The following is a 16,424-nucleotide window of genomic DNA, read 5'->3' on the forward strand; positions in this document are numbered from 1 at the left end:
AAAATTAAGGAATCATATATGCTTAAATGTATATCGATATTATTTTTATTCCCTTATTTTAAAATAATAATGTCTTAAAATTAACAAATGGAATTTTTAAAAATACCAACTTAAGGGGATACCTTCAAAAGTGTGTACATTAAAGGTTTATTTAACTTAAAAAATATACAATTTTTATAACCCTAAAAATTTGTTCATTTTGCTTTTGCCTCTCTCAAAGAAAACAAGCAATGCAAACACCAAACTTTTTAAATTCCTTTGAAAGTTTTACATTGAAACCAGAAATAACACAGAAGCAAACAGAAGCTCAAATAAAAGTATTCTAATAAGAAAACCATAATGAATTTATACAATTTACTTTCTTTTCAACCAAATTCACTAATAAATATATGCACAGAAAATTTTCAACTTTTGAATTTTGCAGGTGTGATTCTACATCTGCAATTACTTGGTTTTAGAAAATCTATATTTGTGAAATGAGCTGTTCTTCTAATTAGAAAATCACACTCAGGACAGGTGCACCTCATTCCAAGGACTGAACAGCCATGTAGCTACTTAGCAGCAAGAACAAATCTATAATTGAAATCCTTCCTTCGAAATGTTAAAAATTCTCCTGATTCTAGGCATAGCATGCAAAACAAAGATCATCAGACCATAAGTGGGTATCTGAGCTTCTAATAATCGCAGAGTTTTATTGCTACAGATGAGGAAACGGAAGCACACTGTCTTGTCCAAAATGGCATCAATGTGAATCGGTCAGAAAAACATGAATTATATTACCCCAACTAAAGCATGAAAGGAAGTAAAAATCAGGGAGTTGGCAGAACAAGAATTCAAGTGTCCTGACTCCAAGTAAAATGCTTTCCTCTAAACAAATTTCTCTTATAATGCTATTTCAAGGGAAGAAGAATATTGGGGTGGAGTGGGAGACACAGAGAGAGGCATCTGAATAAATTGGCATTTTACACGAGCTTATTTTAATGTGAGCTCCTGACTGATTTAAATCCCAGATTAACTTTTCTCTATATGGATGCTGTTATGCCGAAGTTTCTCAATCCAAAGACAATATTAAAAAGTTATACTTTAAAGAAACAAACAAGTTCTTACAAACAAAAAAAGCAGTAATAACCTCAACCAAAGCAAATTATAGTCTTAAGAACTACAAACATATGTATAACTAATGTGCCTTCCCCAAGTAATTGCCTGCATATGTAAACGTGTACATCTAAATCCAAAAACCTGTGCAGCTGTAAAATAAGACTGGGTTTGTTTTTGTTGTTTGTTTACATGTTTTTCAGTTTCCTTGCTTTGTGTGCCATACCTCATGGACATAGCATATCTGTGGGCAGAATCAGATCAACGGCCAGGTAAGCCACTGCTCTAAATCTAACAGCGGGACCAAGTGCTATTTCGAGTATAGCTGGGGAAAACAGTTGAAGCTATTCCCCGGATATCATCTCTCTGTTTAAAGTTGTTCCCTAAATTAGTGTGTTTCTGATTAGAGCAGTGTTTTCTTTTTTCTATCTGTATCTCTCCTACCCATTGAAAATATTTCCAGAGATTAATGGCACATAATTTCTATGCTATAGACAGAAACACCTAGTATTAGTACTGTTTCTTGTAGTTCTAGTAGGTCTTCAACATTTACTGCCTGAAGGTGATGATTTTGTTAAGCTATTATTTCAAGACCCTAAGGTGTGGCAGGAAATAACCCCTTCCAATAGATCACTGCCATTATCTATAAGGAGAGCCATTTACTAAGAAAAAAAATACATTTTTAAAGGACATCAGATGTATTATATTGAGTTCAAGTTGTATCTTAAAGAATCTAACTTTTAAAAAGGAAAGTTATTTAAATCAATTTGTTACAAGCAAGAACAAAAATATCTACCACCCAATATAGTAAAATAAAGGAACCCTGAGTGACTCACTGTGACCAACAATTGGATCCCCCTGTATGTTTGCACTGTCTCTTCCCTCCCCCTCCTCCCTCTCCCATCTTTCTCTCATTATCCCCACACAAAGCTAATGTTACTCCTGACAAGCAAGTGATTAGGTAAGGGAAAAATTCAGACAGCTTCTCTGCAATATGAAAACAAACAATTGACTGGTTGTATTCAGTCAATAATTTGTCAATTCAGGGTTGCATAAACCAAAATGGCTTGAGAAAACTAATCTTATCAGAGATTAACTGCATAGTCAGTTCAACCAAAATGCTCTAAATATTTCAGTCTAATTATATCACACTGCCTCTCCTGGAATTTTACTTTATTATAAATGTACCATGCTACAAAGTGTCCTATTTACATTGTATAGAACGTGTCATGGAAAAATACAAAAGCAGCTCTTCCCAGATGCTTGTGACTAATAAAATAATATTGTATAGACTTTCCTTTTACGAGTACCACCTATTGTTCAGATGTTACAACTAAATTAATTTCATTTCTTATTCCTACCTTTGGCAGACACTGCTCCTTGGCTACCTAATGGCAATTTCCCTCTTCTTCCTTGTTAAATGTACCTCGATTTTGTTTAGGTATCAAATAACCTTATCCTTCATGGTTGGGAGCGGAACAGTGATTAGTTTAAGCCCACCAGGGTAACTCCATTCTCCTGGCTATGGTCAACATAGGCGTGTCTACAGACCCAGCCACCGACCAATGAGTCCGATGTAAGATTCCAGGAAAAGTTTTCTTCTTCCCTACAAAGGGAAATGTAACAGAAACTCACCCTCTCATGTGTTCAGGCAATGTTGAGTGAGATACAAGAATAAAGTCACTGAATTAACCAATCATGAAAGTTCCATCCAATTTACTTCTTATAAGATAATAAAATGCCCTTTATCTTTTAGCCATATTTTAAGATGAGTTTGTTACTTGCAGCCAAAATCATCCTAGCTAATATGCCACCCTTTAGAACAAGAAAAAAATAAGTATTTGTAGATTATTTCTTGCCTTACACAGGAATTGGCAGCATATAAATAATTTAATAAGGGGTACTGGGTGAATGTGAGAATATGTTTGCTTTCACAAACAAAGAATACAGCCACTTAAAAATCTAGCCACATGTTGACTTATTTGAAACATACCTTCAAAAGTCTTGAAATAAAGCTATATTTAGTCCATAGTCTTTTTCAAAAGACCAGGCTATTTTTATATGTAAATTTCAGGATCCCCATTCCCTCAAACACAGTCTGCAAAATAACACAACAGGGTTAACAGGAACCTTCATATTTTTCTGATCAAACAGTTGATTTTGTAGTGAGAATGTTTTTGGCAATTTAAACTGAACTACATCTCAGATTTAAAATGCAGGAAAGTTTGAACCTCTCTAAGCAGGCTCACCATTTTCTCATCCATTTGGAATATAATGCACAGGTGTGCTTTGAAGTTTATAAACCGTGCCTCAGTACTTTTAAAATAACTTCTGGAAAATTTAAAAAGGAGAGAGTGTGAATCAGCTCATGCTCAGGAAGACGGGCCATGTTCATCATGTTTACTATTATGACATATTAGATTATTTTCTTTCAGCGCTCGAAAGGCACACACTTTCCAAAAGGGAAATACAGTTCTTTATATTTGGTTCACATAATCCAGACCTGCAGTGTCAGTGCCTGAAACAAATTACTGTTTATATTAGAAACTTAGTTTAATAAATTAGGTCTGGTCTATGAACTGTCAAAGTCCTTATAAGTCTGCAATTCATATATAACAGATGCCTTTTCCATGACTCTTAACTAGAAGTGGCCAACGTGATTGCTTCCTCCTTGCCATTACTACATTCTGTAGGTTTAGTTATCTACTGCCCACAGAGAATTAAAAACAATTTGAGAGGGCATCTGGAATAAAGCACTCCAAGAGAGAAAAAAAAAATCTTTCCATATACAATAACTTTCTGTTTAGGTCAGAGAATTATTCAATAATTGGCACTTGTTTAAATAGACCATTCAGGATCAGTTTGGTTTTCCAATCTCAGATTGAGTTACAGGACTCTTTTTTTTTTTTTCCTCAAACTCACTTTTTCAAGCCCTAATTTCCAGCATATTTGTGGCACCGTGATGATTAACTGACTGGCTAATTTTTGTATAAGATACAAACACATTTTTCAAAAGTGTTGTAAATAATTCACTAATTTTTCCACAGATTGTTTATAAATTATGAATTTTAGCTTACTTGCCCTAGTTTAGAAAATATACCGGTAAAACGGGAGCTAAAAGCAGTCATTTTAGTATATGAATTTATACAATTTAAATTTCATGAGAAACCTGGGTTCTTCCATCTTTCATGCTACTTCCCTCACAAGCATCGTTTTAAGAGTTGGATCAAGAAATCTGTGCCTGTCACTTATGGTAACTCCGCCTCTCGTACTGGTTGACTCAATACAGGAACAGTTGTTGCATAAAAAGTTAATAATGATCCACATCTACAAAGATTAAATAATAAGGCCATGGAAACATATCAACTCACATCAACACATTAATTCAGACATATGGACACTTTTTAACTGCTAGGCTTTTTTTTAAGCTCCACTTTGAAATGTTATGTTATAATGTGTTTTGTTTAGAGTCATTTGTTCAGCGAACCCTCAGTTCTGGAATATCTATGCAAAGGACTACTCAAGACTATTGTATCTGCTCAGATCTGAAGAACTAGACAGAGAAGGTACTCAGTGACATTTTAACATTTATGTCCAGTAATACATTAACATTTCAATAAAAGAAAAGTTATTCTTGGTGTAAAATGAGACGACTTCCTTAGAAAACCACCACTGCCACCAAAAAAGTCTGTCAAGCAAAGTTTTTAAATCTCATAGGTTTAAAGGCAGCTACTGTAGGTTGTTTTTAGTATGAAAATATTAGTCCATTAGTGTAATGAAAAGCAGGTAAACAATCATCAACGTCTTCACCAGCAACACAGTGATTGTGAGCATGTAATACTATTTTAAATTTCACTCTTGTTCTTCGATCTTTCAAATGATTATAGTTTTCCTGGAGTGAAAATAACTTAAACTTACTAGACTTTTTAATATCTTTACAGCCAAACTGCTACAATTCTCACTTTGCTAATCTGTAATTCTCACAGAAGAACTGGCAGCGTTACCCGGCCTTTCGCAGGGACCCTGAAGTGAAATCACTTAAAACTTCCTCTATTTTAATTTCAAATGATATACTCTGTATATAAACCACACAGATATGCTCCATCAAATACACAGACGTGTACCTGCGATGTTAACATTTCTTCCTGATGCCATCGGACCGTGGACAGTCGTGCACTGCGGAAGCACTGGTTTCTCGTAGAACAGGTAGAGAGCTTAGATTTCAATAGCTATTTACCCTCATCTTACCTCTCTAAGGCCCAAGCATTTTAGGTAATTTGACAGAGATGCCACAGCTGGGTAGGGGCAGAGTTTGGATTTGAATGTGCACCCACTTAACTGTTTTTCAATCCCGGGTGCCCATGAGATCACCTGCAAAGGTTTGAAAAACTAACATTTTAGCCCGTCTCTACATTCTTAGTTGATCTGGGGTGAGCCCAAGTCTTGGGTATTTTGTCACGTCCCTTTGGTGTTTCTGGTATGGTTTAAAGTTAGAACCACTGGACCCCCTGCTCTTTGTATCACAATTTTATGTTTCAAAAGATCAGAATTATATTTCCAGATTTATCATCATCCTTTCACAGTCTCTTCTCTAAAAGCAGTTGACAAATGTATTTGAATATTCAGAGAATGAAGCTGAAATTTTATAAGTAAAAACTTCATTTCATAAAACCCAACTGTACAAGACCCCTGAGGAACTAGACTACGGCTACTGCACTCCAGTTTGAATAGACACAAACTAATCACAAGAAAATATTTATAGGTGTTTTTAAAAAGTAAAATCAAGGGAGAGAAAACATCTACATAGAGGATAAACAAATATTTAGTGAAACTCAATATCTATTTTCTCCTAGAAATCTAGGAATATAATTTAAAATATTTTACTATAATAATGATATTAAACATCTTTTCCAAACTAATAGTGAATTCAAAAAATGGATGGAAACCAAAATCTTTCATATATATTAGCCATAATAACAAGATACAATTTTTTGCCTAAAAAAATTGCACTTCTCTCCACCGTCACGACCATACATATTTTTTAAAATTATTTAAAATATCCTGTGTCAGTGAACATTTTAGGAAACTTGGCATTCTCATACTCTGCTGATGATAATGTAAATTGATACAACATTTGCCCCTTGGAGGCTGTGATGCTTACTTTTATGTGTTAACTTGACTGGGCCGTGGGACATTCAGAGAGCTGGTTAAACATTAATTCTGGGTATGTTTGTGAGAGTATTTCCAGAAGAGAATAGCATTTGAATTGGCAAACTGAGTAAAGCAGATGATTCTCCCCAATGTGGGTGGGTATCATCAATCCACTGAGGGTCTGAATAGAACAAAAAGGCAGAGGGAGGTTGAATTCTCTCTCTCTCTCTCTCTCTTTCTCTCTCTCTTTCATTCCCTATTTTTCTTTCTCTCTCCCAGAGCTGGAACATTTATCTTTTCCTGCCTTGGAGATCCTGGTTCACAGGCCTTCAGACCGATTGGACTTTCCAACCCTAGAACTACACCACCAGCTTCTCTGGGTCTTCAGTTGCAGATGGCAGATCACGAGACTTCTCAGCCTCCATAACTCCATGAGCCAATACCTTATAATAAATCTCTTTATATATATGTATACCATATAGATATATGATACACACACACATATATATGTATATCTCCCAGATTTTGTCTTGGGATTAATGTTAGTTTATCACAATTTACTCAGCATTTAGAATGTTACCGATATTGCTCCCTGGAGAAAAAGGCCTAAAGACTCATGAGAACAGGATACCCAACCAAGGGCTCACAGTGAGTTAACCAGGCTCTCAGACCCCGGTAGAGAAAAAGGACTATTGAGTGCCTACAATAAACTAAGTTGTGGACTCGACATTTTTCATCCATCACCTACTTTACTCCTTTCTGCAACCCTATGAGGTACATATTATTATCCCAAATTTCCATTTTACAGATGAAAACACTGAGGCTCAGAGCAGTTAATCACTTTACAGCTAGTGATCCAAACCTATGACTCCAAAATCTGCGCTCATTCCCAATATCTCTCTATCCTCCCTGCAGCAGTAGAAGACCCTTTGATGCCTAACATCAACGAATAACTAGAAATTTTTTATATTTTGGAGGCCAAATCGAGATTTGGATCAAAACGTCATCATTTTGCAGTGGCACCTGGGAGCCAGTAAAGATTAAAAGGAACAGCTGTGTGCAGCCAAAAGCTTCCATCAGAGCAGCTGCAAGTGCTCACCTTACCAGCCTCCAAGTGTAAGGAAAGGAGCATGTCATCAAACCCTCTGGGCTCATGGGGGCAAAGTCTTAGATGAGTGCAAATCATTCCTTCTCAAATCATTTGATCTATATCTGATACTTAAGATATATAATACATGAAAATTTACAAACCCAAGGGACATTAAAGGAAAACTTGCTGTTTCTACAACGTTAACTGAAACAAGGCTGATGTTTCTACACCGTCTTGGTTCCAGATTTTAACCTAAAGCCAAAAATATAAGCAAAGAAAAATACCAGTGCTTAGAATTTAACATCAGCTGGCAGGAAAGACCATTTTAATTAGTCTCCATTTGCAGCTCATGACATCTTTTATGTTTCTTAACATTTCTGATATAGGCCTGGAAATTTAGATGAAAACAGCCTCTCCAAAAATATGATTATTTCTGATTGCACACACTTAGCACACTCCAAATGTTTATTGTGCTCAAAAATTAAATGCAGCTAAAAACAATACAAAGTGCAACGAGTCCATATTCTATTTTTAAACACAATTTTGATTGTATTTAATGGTATTATTCCACTTAGAATAGTCCAATAAAAAACACTGGAGTATCTAATACTGATTCTACTAAATTATATAGAGTCAATGACTACTGATAAAATGAATCAGTGTTTTACCCATGTGTCTAACAGTTTACTTTCCTAAAACAATAGAACTCCCCTTAGGATTCTCTTTTAAGGATTCAAATTTCATTTTTCTAAAACCCAATACTTTACTGTCTCCCAGTAGTGCTATGGGACAAAGAAGTCTTTGGTAGCTCAGGCTCAATTGTCAGAGAAAGGTGAAGAAAGTCTTCCTCAATGCTGAATGTCACAGGGTTAGAAGCTTCCAGCATAAACATCCTTTCTAAAACATCTCTTTAAAGGAAAAATATTTTAATTTCTCTGAAATGCTAATATAGTGGAATAAATTGATCGATGTCCACAATGTCCCACCTAACACTGCAATGGTTCCTGAGGGAACAGGACACAAGGCGAGTACATTCCGATAGGAAAAGCACATTGTGGTACCACAGTGAAACATGAGAAGGAGCAGCCTTTTTTTTTTTTTTTTTTTTTTTTGCGGTACGCGGGCCTCTCACTGCTGTGGCCTCTCCCATTGCAGAGCACAGGCTCCGGACGCGCAGGCTCAGCGGCCACGGCTCACGGGCCCAGCCGCTCCTGCGGCATGTGGGATCTTCCCGGACCGGGGCACGAACCCGTGTCCCCTGCATTGGCAGGCGGACTCTCAACCACTGCGCCACCAGGGAAGCCCAAGCAGCCTTTTTTTTAATTGATGAGTAAGAGACTGTAAACACACGTTCCTCATTTGATATTATAGCTTAAGACCAGACTGCAGGTGCTTCATTTAAATATTTTTCTTTTTCTTTCTCTTAACTTTCTATATTGGTAATTACTTTGTTGTTTTATTTAGCATTAATCTCCTACACCCATATTTCTTTGTAATGCTTTAAGCATTCTTCTTTCTTCAGCTTCTTTAGATTTCCAAGTCATCAATAGATTCAAGGCTATCTGAACACTCCTGAATGATACCAAGTATACTCACCTGAAATAGTCTTGGAATGACTCTGATGGTAGAACTTTAGAGTGCTTTTTGTATAAATGAGAATCGTTAATGATGTGATTTTCCTATTGCTAAAAAATAGGCAGCATTGTACCATTTTCTATTTTCACATGTCACCAACATTTTTCAAAATTTTAATTGTAAGTCTGAACATGTTCACAATGGTAAAAAGTAAAATGAGTTCCTAACACAAACCTCAAATGAAAGTCTATAATCTTTGAAATAACTTATAGAAAGTGAATCATGCTACTTTATTCATTTTTAGCTTTCTTGGTGCTATAATTGTAAATACTTAAAAGACAGCTGGTAGAAACCGACTCCAAATGGGGAATTTATACTTCACATTTTAGTTAAATGAGTTATTTTAAACTTTGATCCCATGTTTTCTCGAACACCTATAGGCACAGCTCTTGTTAAACTCTGATCCCATGTTTTCTTGAACACCTATAGGCACAGCTCTTGTTAAACTTTGATCCCATGTTTTCTTGAACACCTATAGGCACAGCTCTTGTTAAACTTTGATCCCATATTTTCTTGAACACCTAGGCACAGCTCTTGTTTGAGTTTTCACTGAATTCCCTTCTCAAACAACACTAACCGAATGATGAAATATTTTAATGAACTCAACCTCTAAGCAATTTCTAAATGCAGCATCTAACCAGCCTCTTCAGATTGTGTACTTACTTATAATAAAATGAATAGCTTAGTTTTTGTTTAGCTGCCATTTTCTGTTTTTATTTTAAAACACTGAAAGTAAATAATTGGATGCTGCTTCTCTCCTGGTTATATCTTTGAATTCCCAAAATCTTTATCTTATTATATGCATAATCAAGCTCAACATCATGTACCAGCCCTTCAAGTCTCTCATTCTACAAAGTGTAGGTTTGGCATAATTCTTGCATTGAGAAAAAAAAAGATTCAGAGAAAACTGTTATGGAAAATATTAATATACCATTAATTCTCACCCTTGTTTGTATCTGTTTGGAGCAGCATTTTCATAGTTTATTGCCCTGTTCACTAATATTCAACCACTATCATCTATCCTAAAAGAGAATTATAATTATGTATTTTTGGTTAATAAAAAAAGCTTTAAAAAGAATCATTATGCTGTGTCCCTGAGATTACAGGGAAATGGGTAATGTCCCAAGGAAAATAAGGAATCAAAGCCAAAGATATACATGATGAATCTGTTTCATGTATTTACTTCAAGGCATGTCCTACCTTGGTCTAAAAAGTGTGCGTGGCAGCTTAAAATATTATACGGCAGAAGGTCTGGATTCACTGTGTTAAATCACTATGAATTGGCAGAATTAAATGGGCAATGTACCCGCTTAATTCAAATTAATTAAAAAAAATTTTGAGCATTTTTATAAAAGGCACTGTTACCTCTAGAATACAAAAGAAGAAAAGGTAAGTGACCATTCCTGCTCATACTTACTTAGTCTGAAGTCCAACAAATACATGTTAAAAAGTAACTGTATGTTAGTCCTACCCTGGGGACCCTCAGACAAATCAGACAAGGTCTCAGTTTTAAGGAAATCACAACGTAGGGGAAGGAGATGGATGAGGGATCCCATTGCGGTTGTTCTGACATATTCTACTTGCTGGGATAAAAATAACTCAGAACAACCACAATGGGATCCCTCATCCATTGGTAAACAACAATAACGCAAGACTTCATAGGAGAAATATAAAGAAAATAATCAAGTAATGAAAAATACTTGAGTAATGAAAAATAACAGGAAATAATGTGTCAGCTATGCACAAATACTCTAAGTTTTACATGTTTTATCTCAGTTTAACTCTCAGAGCAACTACAATTGACAGGTAAAGAAACTGAGGCACAGAGAGGTTCAGTAGCTTCCCCTAGGACAGAAAAGGACAGAATTAGGATATGAATGTAGGAATTCTGTCTCCAGGGATGGTGTATCTAACCATACTCCATCTCAAAACACAAGGAGATTGATGGAAGGAAAGATCACGATTGAAAGAGGTCATTGGTAATGGTTCTTGAAGGAGCTGGCATAGTTCATTCATTTAGCAAGTATCTATTGAGTATCAGTTGGGCACAAGACATTATGCTAGACCCCAGGGATACACTGGCAAATAAATAACAGAAATACATTGGATGGGTCAACTTGATGGATAGGTAGTATGTTAATAAAAAGAGATGAAGCAGGGTTGGGATTAGGAAGAAAAAGTCATCCCTCTGTGAAAGGCACTAAATTTGCAAATGCACTAAAATGGGAGCAAGTGGCTGCTCCTGCGTTTAACTTCAGGAAATATGTGAATTAAATTTAAATTCCATTTTAAGCGAAAGGAGGAGTGGGAAGCAAAAGAAATCTTTGGACCTCATGGTTGGCAGCCTCTTAATAGCCTTAAATAATACCCACCTCCTGATATTATGCAACCCTGTCCTTGAGTGTGGTCAGGACTGTTTGACTCACTTGTAATGAGTAGAATATGGTGGAACTGAAAGGTTGTCACTCCGGATATTAGGTTATAAAAAGACTGTGTCTTCCATTTGGGGTTTTCTCCCTCCCTCCTGGACTACTCACAGTGGGGAAACCAGCTGCCACATCATGAGACAGCTTGTGGAGTGGTTCATGTAGTGAAGGACTAAAATCTGCCAACGACCAGGTAAGTGTAACTGATAGTGGATTCTGCCCCCTTGTCGCTGGCTGACCAAGTCTCAGATGAGACCCCAAACCCAGCTGACAGTTTGACCACAACCTCCTGAGAGAATTGAGTCAAAAGCTCCCAGTTAAGCTGCACTCAGGTTCTTAATCCACAGAAACTGTGAGATAATAAATATTTTTTGTTTTAACCTGCTGTTTTGGAGTAATTTTTTACTCAGCCATAAATAACAAAGCATCTTTCCACAGCCTCTGCCTGTAATATTGCATTTTGAACCACCCATACACAGATTTTTGTTACAGAATCCTATTTCATACACAATCCTTACCAAGATGGAAGGAAGGCAGTAAGGAAGGAAAGAAGGAAAAGTGGGAGAAGCATAGGCAGGAAGGAAGGGAGGAAGGAAAGACAGAGGGAGGGAGGGAACAAAAGATATGGTAAAGGCAGCTCTGAGCATATCCTCTCACCCAGAGGGAAACTCTGAACTTAAATGTATGAGACTGTGTATGCAGAGTCTGCCTGGATATGAGCTGTACCTACATTTTGTGGGTCTGTATAGTGTTCCTGATACTTACCTAGCTTCTACTTATTATTTTCTGTTTTGCCATGCTTGCACTTTGAATTGGGTGACAGCGTTGGTTGAATCAATTTGAAAGTATGGCCATTCCCTTAGTCGACATTTCTTCATTTAAGATTGTTGCTTCTTAAATAATCATTTGATTAATATTATCTGTGGCCCAAAAGTTCAATTAGAGATACACCTCTTTTATAGACAATAAACAACATGTAACAATTGATGTAACCCAGCATGTATGGGTAGTTAAATTGGGCATTATTTTTTATTTCCTTTCAAACTGCAGAGCAGGCTGAACAAAAGACAATAAACAAGTCACTTTGTATGGCTTTTGTGGGACTCGGAAAAAATTTTTGACTTAATGGGAACCGATGCTTTGTTGGAAGCCTTGCAAGAGAAACAATAGAAGACTCACATGGTAAGTGCCCCAAACATATTTTCTCAAATGATACAGTCACATTTAACTCGACAATTGGGTGGTAAAGGTCAGCTTGTAGTGTAGAATTAATAGGTGGTATCTCACTAAGACTCTTCACCTCCTTCCTTGAGAAAACTTTCAAGGTTTCTACAGATAAAGAAAAAGGACTCAAGGACCAGAGACACCTCAAATATGTAGGTGACACTGTCATATTTTGCTTACGCTAAAGACCTTGAAGCAATGGTGAAAGAATATAACAGAAGAGCAAAGAATCTGGATCATTATATAAAAGAAGCATATGCAAAATCACATCAAGTACATACATTCAAAAGGGAAAGCCGGCTGCAAAAAAAATTAGGCTTTGCAAAGAAGTGTTTGTTGAGGCCATATGGCGCACATTGTTACAACCCAGAAAGGTTCAGAAAGCAGAATAGACCCTTGTTAGAGTCTCTGGGAAGCTGAAAATGAAGAGTTTTCTACGGTTAAAGAACTATCTACTAGAAAGAGAGAGATGATACTAGCACACTCCTGGTTTGGGCAACTATAGCAAAAGCACACATATTTAACACTGAGAGAAAATAAAATTTGTGTAATACAATAAAAAACACTTTGGGTATGGTATAGTGTGAAGAGACAAAAGAAAAACTGGTATTAGCAGAACAAGGTAGACAATTACTAGGAGGGAAAATATCTGGCCTTCTTTGGAGATGTAACACATTAGAGGTATAGGATAAGCCAAGTGAATAGCCCTTTCCAGTAGGTTCGAAGAAACCAGTTAGGTCCCTTCTTGAACTCAGATCTAAGTCTTTATAACTTCATGTGGATGAGAATCAGCAAAGCACATAGAACATAGATGCAGACTCAACAATTGTCTTATATTCTAGGATAAGGCTGGATGACAGATTTCTTTTAACCACTCCTACCCTAGACTTGTACCATTACTGCTTCCCCCTTGGAATCAGAGGTATAATGAAAAAAGTAATCTCAGATGAGTCAAGTTATTTCTCCACCTGATTATTTTCTAATTGTCTCATATGATTTTTTAAAATTTTTATTACTATTTTATTCTTTTGTTGAAGTATAGTTGATTTACAATGATTCAGGTGTACAACAAGGTGATTCAGTTATAATATATATGTCTATTCTTTTTCAGATTCTTTTCCATTACAGGTTATTACAAGATTTGGGATATAGTTCCCTGTGCTATACAGTAGATCCTTGTTGTTTATCTATTTTATATATAGTAGTGTGTTCTCATGTGATTTTTGATGAGCAGAGTTCTGTATCTTAAAAGTTTTTATTTCCCACAGTTCTACATATAAAAAATAAAGGTGTTCAATAAATATTTCTCAATTGTGGGGGTTTTTTTCCCTGTAACACTAACCATGTTTGCTTCTACTTCCTGAGGGCTTCTACTGTAGCACATACCAACATACCATAGTATGTTGGTGCTAAACTATTACATAGGAAGTGCTGTGGTATCCATGTTTCTGCACTATGGAGGAATCCTTGTTTTCGCTCACATCCAAAATGGATTCACACTTCCCACGACTTGGAGCAGATCCTGATACCTTTTGTTGGTCCAGCATAGCCAGAACATAAAGGCAGAGTCCAGGAAACAGGGGACACACAGTATACAGGGGGTTGCTCTCTGCCAGGCAGTTCTTCGTTTCTCTAGTGAGCTCACTCTCTCCCCTACGGCCACTGATGCTCTCATCACATTTCCTTCTGGGCCACTTTCAACAAGTTCCAGACCTCTCAAACATCGTGAGAAGATAGAAGCCATCAGCTGGGAACTCCCCCATCTTTCCAACTACAAATCTTCCTGTCTCTTCTTTCTCCCTGCACCTTACCCTCCTCCTCCCCTCTCTCCACTGCTTCCAGACCCTCATGATTGAGGATGTGTCCTTCCTCTTGCCAAAGTCCAGGGCCTCCACATTTGTTCTGGATCCCACCCTCTCATACCTTCTTACCTTTTCCAGAATTTTCCTCTTTCAGTTATTTCCTCTATCATCTGAATCTTCAAATTCTCCACCTCTGCAAAGTCATTACCCTGAGCATCAAATTCATGCTGGTGATTGCATTTTAACCAAACTCCCAATGACACCTTCCACATCACTTCTGTTTCTTTCATAGCCAAGAATCTCAGAAAAAGAAGTGTCTGTACAAGCTACCTCTTGACGGCCTTACTTCCCATTTTTTTTGAGGGCCAAGGATATTTATTTTTTTCTTTTAATATTAGTTCAAATGTGAATTTGCTCTGCCTTATAGACACATTCAGCTACATTTTTCTAATTTTTTTTGTTTTTGTATTTCTTTGAATTTAATTGTTCTTATACAGCAGGTTCTTATTAGTTATCTATTTTATACATATTAGTGTATACATGTCAATCCCAATCTCACAATTCATCCCACCAGCACCACGACCATCACCCCCTGCTTTCCCCCCTTGGTGTCCATATGTTTGTTCTCCACATCTGTGTCTCTATTTCTGCCTTGCAAACTGGTTCATCTGTACCATTTTTCTAGATTCCACATATATATGTTAATATATGATATTTGTTTTTCTCTTTCTGACTTACTTCACTCTGTATGGCAGTCTCTAGGTCCATCCACATCTCTGCAAATGACCCAATTTCATTCCTTTTTATGGCTGAGTAATATCCCGTTGTATGTGTGTATATATATATATATATATATATATATATATATATATATATATATATATCTCTCACATCTTCTTTATCCATTCGTCTGTCAATGGGCATTTAGGTTGCTCCCATGACCTGGCTATTGTAAATAGTGCTGCAATGAATATTGGGGTGCATGTGTCGTTTTGAATTATGTTCAAAGTTATGTGCATGTTTTCTCTGGGTATATGCCCAGTAGTGGGATTGTTGGGTCTATTTTTAGTTTTTTAAGGAACCTCCATACTGTTCTCCATAGTGGCTGTATCAATTTACATTCCCACCAACAGCGCAAGAGGATTCCCTTTTCTCCACACCCTCTCCAGCATTTGTTGTTTGTAGATTTTCTGATGATGCCCATTCTAACTGGTGTGAGGTGATACCTCACTGTAATTTTGATTTGCATTTCTCCAATAATTAGTGATGTTGAGCAGCTTTTCATGCTCTCTTGGCCATTTGTATGTGTTCTTTGGAGATATGTCTATTTAGGTCTTCTGCCCATTTTTTGATTGGGTTTTTTGTTTTTTTAATATTGAGCTGCATGAGCCGTTTATATATTTTGGAGATTAGTTCTTTGTTCATTGATTCATTTGCAAATATTTTCTCCCATTATGAGTTGTCTTTTTGTCTTGTTTATGGTCTCCTTTGCTGTTCAAAAGCTTTTAAGTTTCATTAGGTCCCATTTGTTTATTTTTGTTTTTATTTCCATTACTCTAGGAGGTGAATCAAAAAAAGATTATGCTGTGATTTATGTCAAAGAGTGTTCTTCCTACGTTTTCCTCTAGGTGTTTTATAGTGTCCAGTCTTCTGTTTAGGTCTTTAATCCATTTTGAGTTTACTTTTCTGTATGGTGTTAGGGAATGTTCTAATTTCATTCTTTTTCATGTAGCTGTCCAGTTTTCCCAGCACCACTTATTGAAGAGACTGTTTTTACTCCATTGTATATCCTTGCCTCCTTTGTCATAGATTAGTTGACCATAGGTGCACGGGTTTACCTCTGGGCTTTCTATCCTGTTCCATTGATCTATATTTCTATTTTTGTGTCACTACCGTATTGTCTTGATGACTGTAGCTTTGTAGTATAGTTTGAAGTCAGGGAGTCTGATTCCTCCAGCTCTTTTTTCCCTCAGGATTGCTTTGGCTTGTCAAGGTCTTTTG

Source organism: Lagenorhynchus albirostris, chromosome 6 (genome assembly GCF_949774975.1).
Source record: "Lagenorhynchus albirostris chromosome 6, mLagAlb1.1, whole genome shotgun sequence".
Classification (NCBI taxonomy): Eukaryota; Metazoa; Chordata; class Mammalia; order Artiodactyla; family Delphinidae; genus Lagenorhynchus; species Lagenorhynchus albirostris.